At 41.6% G+C, this 15,920-nt stretch overlaps 1 protein-coding gene across 4 annotated transcripts in view; it reads left to right on the forward strand.

Annotated features, from left to right (window-relative positions):
• Positions 1–15,920, forward strand: part of coro2aa (coronin 2Aa) — a 50,274-nt gene that overhangs the window by 1,604 nt on the left and 32,750 nt on the right. The window contains exon 1 of one of the 4 annotated variants that reach the window (XM_085409704.1): positions 12,606–12,872. The exons of the other annotated variants lie outside the window; for them this stretch is intronic. The gene's annotated coding sequence lies outside the window, so the exon portion shown is untranslated. Of the gene's footprint in view, positions 1–12,605; positions 12,873–15,920 lie in introns of those variants that run through there. 4 annotated transcript variants of the gene reach the window in all.

Genomic DNA, 15,920 nt, shown 5'->3' on the forward strand with positions numbered 1-15,920 from the left:
TTAATGAATAAAATTGAAAGGAATTGAAAATAGAATTGAATCCATAATTAGGTTTGTTTTAAAAAGTATTTAGATTTTCACATCTAATGATCTCTAGTATTGGAAGTTTAGAAAATTTTAGCTGTGAAATCCACATTTGTCTTTTTTTTTATTCCAGCTATCATTCCAGAGCACACACATGCTTAGCTGTCACGTATGACGGAGAAAAGCACACCGTCCTGAACATTCTCTCTTTTTAATCAAGATAGCTGTCAAATCAAGGCAACAGCTAAAAATGAGCACTTTCACCAAACAAGTACTGAAAAAGATTGATATTAAAATAAAATGCTTCTTCCTTTTCTTTTATATGAACCATAATCCAGTATTTAGGTTGTTGGACAAAGCAGCCTTTTTAAAAAAAAATCTTATTGTTTCTGGTTGTTTTAAAAATATTAGCTCAGCAGAAAACAGTTTATGCATATTTTTAAATAATTCTTTAAAATCGATAACTGAAGTTTTAGTTTACTTTTCATCTTAGCATTAAAGGAAAAAAGTAATCCCTACAGATGGCTAATTAGTTATCTGATTAATTTTCAAACAACCTTGTGAACACGTTAGCATTTTAAATAATACTTTTGTTTTGGAAAAGCACTTTAAAGTTGTTTCATTATTCAGGACCTGCGAGTCGCACGTTTGTATTTTTTCTTGGGAGCAAACACAAAATCCAAACAGTGTTACCCTGATAAAGCTGTAATCAAAATGCTGCAGGTCCCATCAGCCAGTATATTGTGAATAGATTTGGTGTGCCCGTTCAGTGTAAACACCTCCCTGCTTCTAAGTGAAGCCTGTTATTTCTGCTCTGTGGGTGGCTGGACTCTTTCAGGCCACCAGTTCACCAGATTGTTTGGATCCATTGTGGGTTTTTTTTTTTTTTTATTCACTTCTGTCTGGACGGGTGTAAATAAACTTAAGACAAAGAAAAATAACAGCTTGAGAGCTGTGTTTAATGAACCGAGTCTAATGCTCACCACATGTGGAGCTGTGGGACAAATTTAGGACTTCAGTGCCAGTTGGCTCTTCAAGTGTGGCAGTGCACATCAGTTTCACTGAAGGCCGGTCCAGAGCGTGCGCCGTGATTGGACCAAACGAATATTTGTATAATTTTCAGATGTTTTTTATCAAATTCTTCCTTCTGTTGTATTTTTCCAGAAGTTGTGGTTAGTTGGTTCAGCGAAAGTCCCATTTCACTGCATTTATTGTCGCAGTTTGATATTGATATTCTCAATTTTCCTGTAGCATTAGATAAAAACAGAGGTTTGTATCCAAGGTGAATATTTGGGGGGGATGAGACTGCAGATTTTTGTAAACCTTATCCAGTCTGTTTGGGAGTCACTCCGAGTCACAGCGCAGTGTTTGGAGACAGGTTGCCTCCCACCAGGTGACCTGTTCAATTCCTGGCCCACATAATGAGGCGTTGGCTCTGTGGAACCAGTTGGTCGTCGCAGCTAATCACAAACTGTTGCTGAAAGTGGAAAAAATCGATTTAATCAGTGGGCAGCCATTTTTTTCCCTTCCTCTCTTCCCAAGTCAAAACAAGGGATTTTTACTCTATTTTTATTCTACTGTGACAGAGCCGTACAGTGTTTTGGTTTGGTGCGCATGCAATGTTTTTAATCCTTTTCTACACTTTTATCACTAACACCTTCAAAATTAGCTCAAAGAACAGTTTACATTTATTAATGAGCCTCATCAATAATAAACCCAACTTAGGCCAGCCCAACTTACTGCTTCCAGCTATTGGTAGGAGTCTTTCCTGTGAGATTCATGCAGCTTTACAGGGTTAGCTACATGAGTATCCATTTGACAGATGAGCTGTTATAAAGTCACAACTGAATCATGCATTACACAGCAGCTTTCTTCAGGTTGAGTCACGAGTGACGCCATCAGGGTGTTTTTTTTTGGTGATCATTTCTATTAAAGCCCCTTTTGCAGCTTTTCGGGACTTGACTTTGAAATCTGCTTCTTTAAAAAAAAAAAAAAAAAAAAAAAAAAAAAAATTACGGATTAATAGGTTACAGGTATATTTGTGACTTCTCAAAGCAATAAAACAACAAACAAAATATATCAATGGGTATCCTAGCAACCTTGAAAACAGACTTTAAGGTTGCTGATATGGCTAGATAAAACATCGTCACCCATGGACATACTTTCCACTGTTCAACAGGTTAGGAAATCATAAATGAACTAATAAAAAAGTTTGGTCATCAACCCCGGCGGCAACGCTGGGTTGGTGATCATTAAATTTATCAAGCTGAAACTGTCAACCCCACCTGTTAGCTCGAAAGTGGCAGCCCTGACTGTTAGGTGGAAACATTTAGCTCCCCCATGACTATGACATATTTTCACTCTGTACTAATTAAACTTAATAAGATCCAAGTTCAAGGCTCCTTTCGGGGCTGACCTCAGACACCAGTCTGGCCTTTCCGCCCATCTTAATGCTAAGCTAAGTAGCTCCTAAACACTTTCCAAGCATTTAACACTCAAAAAGAAGCTCCAAAAATGTCGAGCTGCTCCGTTTAAAGGTGTAAAATAATAGTGTTTAGTTTAAGAATTGACCTTTGGCTCCTTTTTTAAATATTTCCTAATGATATACTAACAGTTCGCTGCTCCCCCTCTTTGGGAATTTTATCAGAGCGCATGAGATAAACGGCGAGGTCAGTTACCGCTCTTCAGCTTGGCGGAGGCTTGATGCAAATTTTTCTCTGCGCCCCTGACAAAGAAAAGTCTGTAGCTAATGAACAGCGAACATGTTTTGGGGTTGCGCAGAGTTTAAGACTAATGCGTGTCAGCTTGAGGCACGACTTTTGGTGCCGTGCTGTGTGGAGAGGTGTCATACCAGCTCTCAAGTTGTCTAATTAGGCCTCATCCACCTAATGGCCAACCCGCTGCCAAAAAGAGCATTAGACTAATGAGTTTGCCACACGTCTGCACTTGTGTGAAACAAAAATCTCCCGACCACAAATGAACCCTCCCTGCTGTAGCCGGCTTTGAACTCGGTGAAAATTCTTGACAGTCTCATTTTTAACGAGGTGTTTGTGGGATTTGAAGGCACCACAGGCTCTTCTGTTTAAATCCACTGTAGAGAGAGTAAAAAATCTGCTGTGCACTTTCATGTTAGGGCCATAAAATGCTAACCTGGCATGTCATCACACAGACTGTTAAACACATACCTGAGATTCCCTTGCTTTGTCCAGCCTGTGACGTGTGCTGTTTGCTATGTAGGTCCTCGTTTCTTCAGAATCTCTGAGCAGAGCCTCTTTTGTTTTTTTGTTTTGTTTTTTTTTCCTGCTGTGGAAATACTTGGCTGTTTATCTTGTAGTATAACTTAATGTCACTCACATCCGGAGCAGTGATGAGGCGCTTGCTGCTGCTGCTGTTAGGAGTCAGTCTTTCCTTCTGTAACACCTGCAATGAACTGAAGGTGTGCTTTTGAGCAAACATGCCCTTGAATCAACCCGATGACCTGAGCGCTAGAAAATCTGTGCTGGATATATGCGGCTGTTAAGCTGCTGTTGTGCAATAAAGTGAAGACAAACCTGTTGTTGCGGGCCATTTAGTCCCCTGTATGACTGCAGCCAGAGCTTGGTTTGCATTTCCAGCAGTAACCTGTAACCTGTGGGAGGCCTCAGGGTGAGGCAAGGCATGTATCTCCCAGCTGGCTTGGAAAGACCTCAGTATCACACTGGAAAAGCTGGAAGAGGTGTAGAGGGGGGCCTGGGCGCCCTAGCAACCCAGACCCAGGCAAGCAGCAGAAGCTGGATAGATCGATAAGCAAATCTAGCAGCCAGTATGAGCTGTTTTTAAAAGAGAAAAAAAAATTATATAAAAATGTTGTGTTGTAACAGAGCTGGAAGAACAAACAGATTAATTAATCAGAAATGTGTTGCGAGAATCATGTAATTAATTTTTAGTAGTGTTAAATTCACTGATCTCTGATTTTCATCGATGACCTATCTTGTTTTAAAAAAAGCTTAAAATTGTACCAATTGAGGGTAAAATGTTTTGCTTATGTAACATGTTTATTTTTTATCTAAATTTGGGCATTTGGAGTCCACCGGGACTCAGCTTTTTGGAGCCAGCCTCCAGGGGCCCGTGGAGCAGCTGCAGTTCTTCAGTGGCTGGACGTTGCTCTTTGGGGATTCAGTGATTTTAAGCATTTAAAAGTAATAAATCTGCAAAAACAACTTCAACAATGGTCACTGTAGTCATTAAATGTTCAGGATTGTAGCTGTGCATGGTTTTGTCTTTGCAGCATTGTGTGTGTGTGCGCCAATCATGCATTTTTACTTTCTTTGTTGAGGGTTACATCCCTGATTTATTAAGAGGAAAACCCTGAAACTGAAGCAGCTCATGTCACATGTCCTCTGTTGCCATTACAGACCCGACTTTGTGCCCTGAGGTGATGTTGGAGAACCCTGTGTCCTCAATAAATGGTGCCTCATACATGACTGTACCTCCAGAACAAAGCCCCCCGTGGCCTTAAGACTCTTACTCTCTGCCCCCGCCACACCTCCTGTGGTTCAGTTTTCACTAAAACTAATGAAGGCCTGCTTCACTGCCCGGCAGGGTCAGAGTGATTTCACGGTACTTGTGGCCTCTTTCAGTTAATCCTGCTGTTCTCACACTGTCAATAAAACATCTGGTATGCACTTATTCTGTCTTTGCCAGGATTTTCTAACAGGTGGAAATCTTTTGAGTGTTCTTTCTTCGGAGATTGTGTGCCCTCAAAAACTCAGAGTAACACAAATTTCTGGTGATTTATTTTTCTTAAGTGCACCTAAGCAATAGTTTTCTAAAGTTCTTCATTGGGCATTGGCTGCTTTTTCACTCATGTTCAGTTCAGTCCTTGTATCTCACCATTTTCAGAGGAAGTCTTTATTAGCTTTTTTCAGTCGCTTAATTCTGATCTGTGACTCATTCAAACATAGAAAGTACGTAACTCCACAGGTGAACCAGTGTTGTGTCTACACATACCAGACAACATGGCAAAAAACAATTTAAAATTGCATCTTTATGCACTTTGTTACCAGCAGCCTGTCAGAGAATTCACTCCCATTTCTTTAGTTGAATCCATGAAAATAGATGTCACAGTCTGGCCGACCCAAAGTAGTATTTTTGCACTAAGGTGATTCCCGAAGAGGTATTAGCCAAAAACCTGTCACTCTCTGTAACAGTGTGCAGTGTGTCCTTAGAAAAAATTGAGGAAACTGGACAAATGGAAGACAAAAAAGAAGGGGCAGGCCTAAGAATCCATCGATAGCAGATTAACAGTATCTGAAAGACATGTCTTTAAGAAATAGGGGGGGAAAAAATCCAGCAACGACCGAACACAGGACCTGAGATAAGCACGTTAATCCTTATTTTAACGCTCTTCTCTCTTGGTGTCTTTTTTGAGAAGTGTGAGCAGAAGCCAGATTTTTGAGTTGTTATGTTGATTCATCACCGGGGAGTTGTCGTCTGGTATTCGTGGATCATCATTTGATGCTTCAGCCTGGCGGTCAAACTGAATAAAATCTGCAGAGTATTGGGCTTTAGTAAACAATCTGCTGGTGGATATTGGGGAAGATTACTGTACTTGTCCTGACAATGGTTTAAAAATCCCGAAAATGCTCTTATATAAATCGAGAGGGTGCATGTGACCACAGAAGCTCTCTGTCTTTGTCCCAAAGACTACAAACTTCGCTTAAACAAGCTGTCGTCTGCTGTTTGTCACTGCAGGGCATTTACAGTGCCAGGCATAATGACTCCTCCAACAATGGCTTCGAAAGTCTTGTTTGTCTTTCCACCCTGACCTTCTTTTTCTTTTACTGTTACGTCACTGACACTCAGATCAGTCGTGGCAGGTTGCCGTGCACGTTTCTGACATGACAGCTGTTTGGGGATTATCCGGCACCACGTGGGTCAAACAGAGAGGGGATTATTTTAGAAAATATAGACGGAGTCAGTAAATGTGTGCACAGTATAAGTAAAATACTGCAGGCCAAGCTTCAGAGTGAACAGCTGGTTAGCACCTGAAGGGTTTATATGCGGTTTATTTGGTAGTTGTTCTATTGAGGCGTCTGATGACATCATGCGCACATTGCTTGAGAATTGTTTGCCATGTTGGCTGTGACACAGCCACTGGTTGGCGGGAAAAAACATGAATCTCCTGACCAGTTGGCAGTGGTTCCTGAAGGTTACTGGCTCTTGCTGGATGAGGTTGCACCAAAAACTTCCTTGTGTTGCTTTGGTTGCTATCAGATTGCCACAGTTGTCTGTAGTTTTTTTTTTTTCCCCCTCAGCCGTAAAAGGCTGATAGGGTGTCGCTGTCACCCCGCTGGACAGGTGGCCAGCTGTCCAAGTTTGTGAATGCAATAACTCAGGAATGAGGCAACATAGGATTTTCAAGATCATCCCATTGAAGCATTTACTGAAACTCTGTATAATATCAGTAAGTTTTGATTAAAGGTCACGTTTGTTTAGTTTGGTGCTTTTTTTTTTTTCATTTTTAAGAATTCCCATATAAAGATCAGAAGCTTCTGGTCGGACTTATAAAAACTCCGCTGCTTCAGGCAGCGTGCGCTCCGGTTGTTTTTGAAGTTGGCAGCTCTTAGTCATGAAGCAGATGGGTCAGCAGAGTCTTATTTATTATTCATGATAACGAGTGGTTGGCCACACACACACGTGTGTGTGTGTGTGTGTGTGTGTGTGTGTTTGTGTTTCAGCCTGTTGGTTCATGAGATTTAAAGTTGCACATCATGAAAATTACTGTTAGAACAGTTGCAGACTTGGTCTCTGATGCCATGTTTGCTTATTAAACCCGACAACTGCTTTCCACAGATAAGTTTACAGGGTGATTAGAATAAGTGGCTCTGTGTACTCAAAAATATACCGTATTTTCACGACCATAAGACGCACTGTGCTAAAAGACGCAGTCTCAGTTATGTGTGCCATTACTGTATTTAACACACACACATAAGGCGCACTGGATCATAGGGCGCATACAAGTACCGTATGCGTATTTAAAAATAAAGCGGGAGCAAACCTGAGTTCGGTACCTTACTCACATTTTTATTACCAGTAATCGTCATCATCAACAACACACAAGCATACAAGTGTGCGTATTTAAAAATAAAGCAGGAGCAAAACAAAGTTTGGTACTCACATTTTTATCATCAATCAAACCCATCGAAGTCCTCATCCTCTGTGTCTGAATTGAACAGCTGCGCTAAATCTTCATCAAACATGCCAGGTTCACTTTCTTCACTGTCAGAGTCACTTTCCGTGCCGTGCGGCTCCTCGGAAATGATGCCGGCTTTCGCGAAAGCTCGAACAACAGTGCCAGCAGACATGTTAGCCCAAGCATCTACAATCCATTGGCAAATTGTGGCGTAACTCGCCCGGCGCTGGTTTCCACTCTTGGTTAAACTGTGGTCTCCATCGGTCATCCATCGCTGGATGTGTTTGTCGCCGATGTGTTTGCTGCAGTAGGAGCGGAAGATGGCCAGCTTTTCCTTATAATCCGCTGGAAGTTGCTGCGCTACCGTAGTCCTGGTCCGGATGGAAAAATGGCACCGTTTCGTAAAAAGTGAAACTGCTTTTAGCCGAATGGTGACCGTCGAAACGCTTCTCCCGCTCGTTCTTTGCTCGATGATCGCCTTATGTCCGCGGAAACTCAGCTGCGTCTTCTTGACCTGCCGGAGCTTGTTTTCCAGCTTCCTCCACTTGCGAACCATCGATTCATTAATCTTAAATTCTCTCGCCGCTGCTCGATTTCCATGTTCCTCCGCGTAGCTGATGGCCTTCAGTTTAAACTGTGCTTCGTAAGCGTGTCTCTTTGCCATTTTCAGGGTTGTTAAAACAACGATGTCCTGCATAACGCACATACCTGTTCTTTTATACAGGTATGTGCAATAAAGTCAACGCACACACTTCACCCTTTAGCGTTCTCATGGTGTTCTCTACTACGTCCTCCTTACAACACACAGGGCGCACTGCGCTATAGGGCGCGCCGCACTTTTTGAAGAAAATCTAAGACTTTTAAGTGCGCCTTATGGTTGTGAAAATACGGTATATTGTGTGTATGAATACATACTGTTATTTATACTTGCAGCGAGGCACGAGACTGACATTTTTGTGTGCAGACAAAAATATTTCAGCAACTGCTGGATGACTTTCTGTGTTAATGGATAAACAAACTGGCCGTGCATTTGTTGCCTGATTTACATGTGGTTTGGCAGTGAAAAGTCTGCTAACACATGGATTGCCATAAAACTTGGCACAGGCATTTAAATTCTGATCGCTTTTGTCTTTTCTTAAAGGTCTCATGTTACAGCCAGATCATTTATTCTACCGTGCCTGAATAAACCATGTTTTAGCCTGGTTCTGTCTGCACTGAGCCAGCACTCTTTGCCAACTGGGAGCAGTACTTTTCTCTTTATGATGTCTCAGGGCAGGGTTTGGCATCTGTTCCTATCAAAAGAGCCAAGATTGATCAGTTTTTGCCAAAGACATTTGTATTTAGGGGAAAACCATTTTTTTTTTTTTTATCCTTATGATGAAGATGACACAGCCTGTAAGGTATGAACTGGCCTCTCCAATTTGGGTAAAAATAATTGTCTTTTTACATGTGAACACGCTGCAGTGCGTTTTATTTAAGATTCGCTAGGAGACAGACTCTTCTGTCTAGAAAGAACACGGCAGCTTAGGTTTATAAAACAGCATCTGAACAAACCACAAGATTTCTGGATTAATGTACTTTGGACAGATGAGACAAAAGTGGAGATGTTGCACAGTGGCATGTTTGGGGAAAACAACCAACCCCCCCCCCCCCCCCCCCCCCCCCCCCCCCCGACGTAATCATAAATGCCTCGTACCAAACATCAAGCACGGTGGTGGAGGGGTGATGATTTGGGGTTGTTTTCCAGCCACAGGACCTCAGTACCTTGCAGTCCCTGAGTGGACCATGAACCTCTCTGTATACCGAAGTGTTATAGAGTCACGTGTGAAGCCAGTTCTTGCTGTTAAAGGTTAAATCATTGGGTATACTTAATTTATCACCAAACTGCAGAGAGTCCTGTGAACATTTTTTTCCACATGACTGTATAAACTCTAAGTTAATTGTGTGAAGTGGCCTACTTTAGTTTATGGCCTGCAGAGGTATATCCGATCTGTTGCCAGTTTACTTCATTAGCGCTAGTATGACTATGTTAGCCTGCTAATATAATGACTTAGTGAGCATGTTATAGTTGGGTTAAGCATTAGCTTTTAGCTGAAGACTACTCACAAAACCATGTATAAGTGCATTTCTTTAGCTAATGTTTGGTTTGAGGCTTCACAGACAATTTGAGTCTAGCATGTCATGTTGCATGCCACAGTGCATTAATGCAGTTAGCTAATGGGCGTGATGTGATTTGCTGTGGCCTCGTTTTGCTCGACAGCAGGATGTACACTGTGGCTGTACGCTGTCTGTGTATTGTTTATACAGAGAGGGTGAGCCTATATAATAGCAAGCCAATCCCCTGGAGTCTCAGAAAGTGAAGCTCACCTTGACTACAGTTACTATGGATAAAGTGGATGGATGGCCTCTAGCTGCTGCTAAGCTCCTCAACACTATTAATCTACATGATGAGGATCCTTGTAACTTCCTTGGTGTGCTCTAATCAGACCAGCTCATTGCCTTTGTTGAATAATGAATCATGCTTTAGCCATCTTGTCATTTAATATTCCTTATGTGTATAAAATAAATTATTAATTCTCATAAAAAGGTCCTCTTAGACTAATTTTAGAACATCCAACCTAATTTGGTGCACATTTTTTCCCACTTTTCTCCCTTTGATGTAGAATATTTTTAACTCTGTCAGGAGTTTTCACTGCAAACATCACCAGCTGGCTGCAAAACAGCTTTACTTAGTTATAATTGATATAAGATAAAAAGACACTCCCTCAAGGATACACACACACACACTTGTCTCTATTCTGTGATGTGACACGATGTGTGCTTATAACCAGCCATATAATGTGATTAATATTTTAATAGGCCTGCAGTTTCTCAATGAAACGGCTCCTCGCACAGCTGAGATCTAGGTCACTTGGCGACGTTTTATGTACTTTATTTTATTTATTGTAAACAGACATGGAAACACTTAATGTGTCCCATCTGAAAATAAGAGGTAAAAGGCATCGATGTATTCATATAAATATAACCATTTACAGCAAATAGTGCTGTTTCTGTCCTGAAAAAAGCCAAAAACACTTCATCCCTGCAGTTTGTTTAAGAAACGGCTACCAGACCACAAATTAAGCCAGTATGATTCTGGATTGTAAACTCCTGTGTTGTTTTTTGTTCTATATTATTTTTATGTCTGTAAAAGGTTTGAAAAGACAAGTAACTTAAGTAGTAACTTAGTATCTGTGCTATTATGTAAAGCATGTGCATCATGTCTGCTGTGCAGCTAATGTGGCACACCCTTAAAGTAAAGCCACTACTCACTCCTCACTTCACTTTCATTATTAAGTAGACATGAGCAACAGGGACCATGTATATAGAAAAAATGGCTTGTTCGCCATGACGTCACCCATTGGGGTGGGACAAAGCTGCCAACTATTAGAGGGCAGAGGCTTTACTCACGAAACGCAACCATATGTAACCAATGCCTCATTTTTCTGCACAAACTGACCAATCAGAGCAGACGGAGGAAGGGTCACAGTAAAATGTCTCAGGCACAGGACAGCTGCTTAGTGTAGGCACAGACTGGGCCAATACTAACACTCACTCTCGTTTTAGGAGAGTTATAATACCCAATAACTAAATGTGATGGAGCTAAAGCTTATTATTAGTCACTACAATACAACAGGTCGACTCTTTAGGTAACTATTGACAATGGGAGTGGTGACTGAACCAGGCTGGGGTTTGAGACACAGAGATGACTTGAACACTTAGATAGTATCAGATTACACGGATGTTTTCAGGAGCCTTCCTAAGAAATTACAGATGCCTTTCTGGGAAATCAACAGATGGAAAGAAGTTCAACTGTAACTGCTCTGACTGCCTGTCTGTGACGTGATCGTCATGCGTTGCATGCAGTATGACCATTTCCAGCTAAATCTCTTAATGAAAGTTAAGGGAAAAAAAGCGATTTTCTTTCCTGGTTGTCAAATCCAGAATCTCGCTTTATATACCGTTTCTATGATCCTCACAGTTGGCTTACATGTGCGACAACTGAGAGAGGTGCCTGTAGATGAATCGGGATGAATAACGGATTTCAACATGCTTCGTGATCTATAAAATGAGTAACAGTACATGGTTTGAATGCTTTTCCAACAACTTCGTGGTCCATTGGTTTTTACAAACCCTGCTTCGTGCCAAAGTTGATGTAAGCAGGTAGTGTAGCTGTGATATCACTGAATGGGAATTGTTTCAAACAGATGTGTTAATGGAGATTTTGGAGTGAATCAGACGTGAAAGAATGAGGCGTGCTGCACAGGCATGCAAACAAATTATTCACGTTAGATTTCGGCCAACTGGAGGTGAGATCACTATCACACAATGTTCTTAAAGCAGCCATCTGATGGTATGGGATTAAAGGTGTTACTCAAACTACAGAGAGCAAGTTTCCAGCTGGTGATTAAATACCTGAATCACTTAATATACACAAGTCTTATGCAAGGGTATATCTGTCATTTCTTTAGATTCTGCTAAGGTAACAGGAAATCAGTGCAGTGATTTATTGAAACATACAATGAAATTCTTCAACACAGCCTGAACTCTCTTTGGCAGATTTCTTGTCATTTCTTTAAATGGTCTTCAGGAATAGTTCATCAGGTTTCTTGAAGAACATTCAAAGCTCTTCTTCTTCTTCTGTTCTCTGTCAAGATGATCCTACACTGCTTCAATGATGTAGGATCCAATGACGGATCCTACATCATTCAATGATGTAGGTCCAGGCTCTGGGGAGGCCAATCCATGACTGTTAGTGCATCATTGTGTGTTTTTTCTATCTCTTCATGCTTTTACCGCACTGTTTGGGATCATTGCCGTGCTGAAAAATGAAACAGTCGCCAGTCAGCTGCTTTCTATACGATATTGCATGACAGTACTTTACAAATTTCTTCAGTAATCGTCACTCCATCAGACCTGTTGCAACTGATTTCACTGTAGTTCCTGTGTTAATTATCGTACCTCAGCCTTTTCTCCGTGTCTCCCATCCTTAAGAATGACGTCATGACAGCCACACTTCCACTGAAACCATTTCTTTTTTGTTTTTTTTGCTTGTCCCGTTTGGATCTTTAGCCATCAGAATTGTTGTCTGAAGGCCAAAAAAGATGCCAAGCGGATTTACTTTACCAAGTGGATCATCATGGCCTTGCCATATTGGTCCATTTGATTGACCTTTTTTATAATTATGTATTTATTTTATTTTATTTCCAGTTGTTACAGACGGGACTGACATGACTGGGGGATAGGACAGGGAGAAAGAAAGAAAGACAAAATATAACAAACAAACAAAAAAAAAAGAAAATCCAGAGGACCCAGAGTACGAGGACCCAAGGAGGACCACCAGGGGGGCAACCTTGCCAGAGAAGAGCTAAGCAGCCACGGAGCAGAGGCCAGAGGGGGGTTGCAGTGACGTGCCCGCGGGCTCTACCGGCAGCCAGCTGTGCCAGAGGGGACCGACCCTCAGGGCCAGAGGCCTGAGGGCGCCACACCTCCCAGAAGGGGCCCAGCCAGGCCACAGGCACCAGGCCCCGCCAAGCGGCCACCAGGAGTTAGCCGGTACATACATGAGCGCCCAGACACCAAGAACCACCAACGCACCAACGTCTGAGGGCATCAGCCACCGGCAGGGAGTGTGGTGAGGGCAGATAGGCCTCCATATCTTGGAGAGCCTGAGATGTTGAAACCATTTCTAACGAGGCTTCAGCAAACAATAAATCAGCTGATGGGCAACATGCACCTCTCAGGTCTTGTGTCAGTGTGTCAAACGTTTGCTTGATTTTTCTTACGGACATGCTTTCAGATGCTGTTCGTCTCCAGAGGCCTGGTAATGAACTAATCATTTGATTCAGGTGTGTTGACCCAGGGCGATATCTAAAACCTGCAAGACACCGGCACTCGAGGCCTGGAGTTGCCTACCCCTGCTCTAGAAAGACAGATTTGCTTCTTGATTGAGCGGCTGGAAATAGACTCAAAAATTTGGACATGTTTCCCAGGTTTAGACTCGTGCTGACAATTCATACCCCCATGATTTTCATCAGCATAGTTAGTCACACCTTAGTTTGTTGAGACAGGAACAGATTCTGATCTTAAACTTGATACTCGTGCTGCGTCTTGTGCGTTTTTAAAAACTGGATTGTTGACGACGGATTTAAAACCTGATGTCATACCTGACTATTCAGCAAACTTCAAAACTAAAAAAAACTCTTAAAATAACAACATTTTTGCTATTTCCCCCAAAAAAGGGGAATTACTGAAACTCTAAATAGTTTCTGTTGCACAAACACCTGAATGCTTGACTCGTTACATGTACTGACACTGAACCAGACAGCTAGAAAGGTATTTTCGTTATCTTCTCATCGCCTGAATCATACCAGTGTGCCCCTGATTGTTGGGAATCAGATATATTTAACTTCACTTGCTGGTCGTACGCTTGCCTCGTTATGATTTCACTCTTTCAGCGTTTTCACTGCACGGACCATGTGGCTACTTTATTCAATCAGTATTTTATTTTTATCCAGGCAGGTGTGGCTTCTCATTTGCAAAGTGAAGCAGAAAAACCAGAGCACAAGGTGACATGCAAATCTACGAGGATCAGGGGAAAATAAGGAAAGGAAGACTTTGCTTTTCTCTGATGCGGTGCTGAGTCCTCACCAATACATTGGTGACATCCAAAATGACCAGCCTCTCATTTATTTGTTTTCAGGTGGACCCGTGTAAATGAATCTGTCTGCAATGTAGGCTTCTGTGTACACTGGGCTTCAATAGCTCCAATACAACTGAATTACTGACTGCACCTGTATTTGAGCTGGAATGCAGTGTTTGCTCAGTTGGCATACAATTTCTGTATTTAAAAAAAAAAAAAAAAAAAAAAAAAGCAACCCCAAACGTACTCTAGGAGTGAAGACACTGAGGCGAAACACAGGACTGGCACTGAAACCAGATGTTTTACAGCCAAAACACAGTCAGACAGCTAATCAGCAATGACAAAGTAAAGAAGGGAAGGTCACTGTGTGTCTGCGGTGTCAAAGGGTCTGGCCTATTTTCTCACAGCAGCTAGTTATTAACCTGCCACTGTGTGAGTTGAGATTAGAGGGAAAGCTTCTGGTTTAAGCTCTTTGGAAGGAGCCACAAGCTTTTAGGACTCTTGCCCTGTGCTTATTGATAATTGCCACACACACACACAGAGTCAAAATGACAAGCTTTAATCATAGCCAAGAGCTTAATGAAAGGAAATACAGAAGGTAACAACAAATGGATCCAGGGCTTCCAGTATGTGTTGTAAATCACAGTTGTCTGTAGTGATAAGGAGGTGACAGGGTACACGGTGATACTGGCAAATCTCTCGAGCTCTGTCTGTCTGGTTGATATCCTTGACACACCTTTTGGCAAAGTGAAACTGGCTTGAAAAGTTTTAGACATATCTTCCAGTCGCCCAGTAATTAGTAGACTTGTTATTAAATTTTTTTCACTATTTGTGTAATAATTCTGTTCTTCCGCTGTAGGTTTTAGTTTTTAAGAGGTCAATGTGAGAATCACTGCTAATGTTAGGGTTAGTTTTCCCGCTTTCTCTCTGTGATCAAACAGCAGCCCCTGATGAGCCAGCAGCTTCTCATGCTTTCACCAGTTTGTGTTCTGAGTCTTATCTCAGAGACACTGTGACCGTTGGACTTTGTTGTGTATTTGGGGGACATGTGTTTGCAGCGTTTTAGAGCTTTATCAGTAGTGTCGCGGCATGTGTGTGTCCAACAAGTGCATACTTCTCTTCTCTCTTCTATGTTACAGATGAAGTTAAGTACAAGGTATCTTCTGCTATGAAGATAAATGGTTTAGGTGCAAAACGTTTGATTGGCTTGTGAAATATATTGCCATGACTTAAACTTTGTCTGAAATGGTTCAAAAATTACCTCCACCTTTAACCTACATTAATCTGATGCTTACACATGCCAGTCATTACATTAGGAACGTAATGACTCTCCAGTCAGCTCAATCTCTAGGTAATAACTTTTGATCACAAGGTGATTGCACGAGTCACCTGGTGGAAGGCAACTTCAAACAAACTCGGTCCAACTTGACTAATTCAGTCTTGCTTCAATCAGTTCACGCTTAAAGATTGTTAAAGATTTGCAAATAATAATTGACATCTAATTTATAAATGCGGACAGACTGTTGCAATCAGTGCGAGTTGGTGTGCGCTGATGGGTTACTTTGCAAAATCAAAAGGTTATTGCACATGGTCATAATAATTTTGATCATTTCAGTCTCTCACCACTGTTTTCCATAGCTTGACTGTAGCATAATGCTAGCCAAGTGTTGCACTTATGGCAGCTCATTCATTGTGTGCACTACCTTCTTAATATAGCAGGGTTTGTATGCATTTATCATTCTGTTTTCCCCCATTTCAAGGAATGGTATCTTTAAACTTGGAAACTCTAGCAAAATGTGTTTAATTGGCTAGCTAGTTGCTTACTAGCATTAGCAACATGAATCCAATGGCTAATTAGCATCATGCTAATTAGTTACAAAATTCTACTTGTTGTCCAGTCTTAGGACTACAGTGGGACCTATTGCACCTCTGGGCACATATAAGCTTAGAAGTCTCGCTGAGTCTATGTCATGCTGATCGTTACCTGAAGCATTTTTTTTTTTTTTTACCATCAGTCATGTGTAACTGTCAGCTAGCTGT

Source organism: Rhamphochromis longiceps, linkage group LG6, assembly GCF_057381845.1.
Source record: "Rhamphochromis longiceps isolate RC_006_pf linkage group LG6, R_longiceps_female_GT1.1, whole genome shotgun sequence".
Classification (NCBI taxonomy): Eukaryota; Metazoa; Chordata; class Actinopteri; order Cichliformes; family Cichlidae; genus Rhamphochromis; species Rhamphochromis longiceps.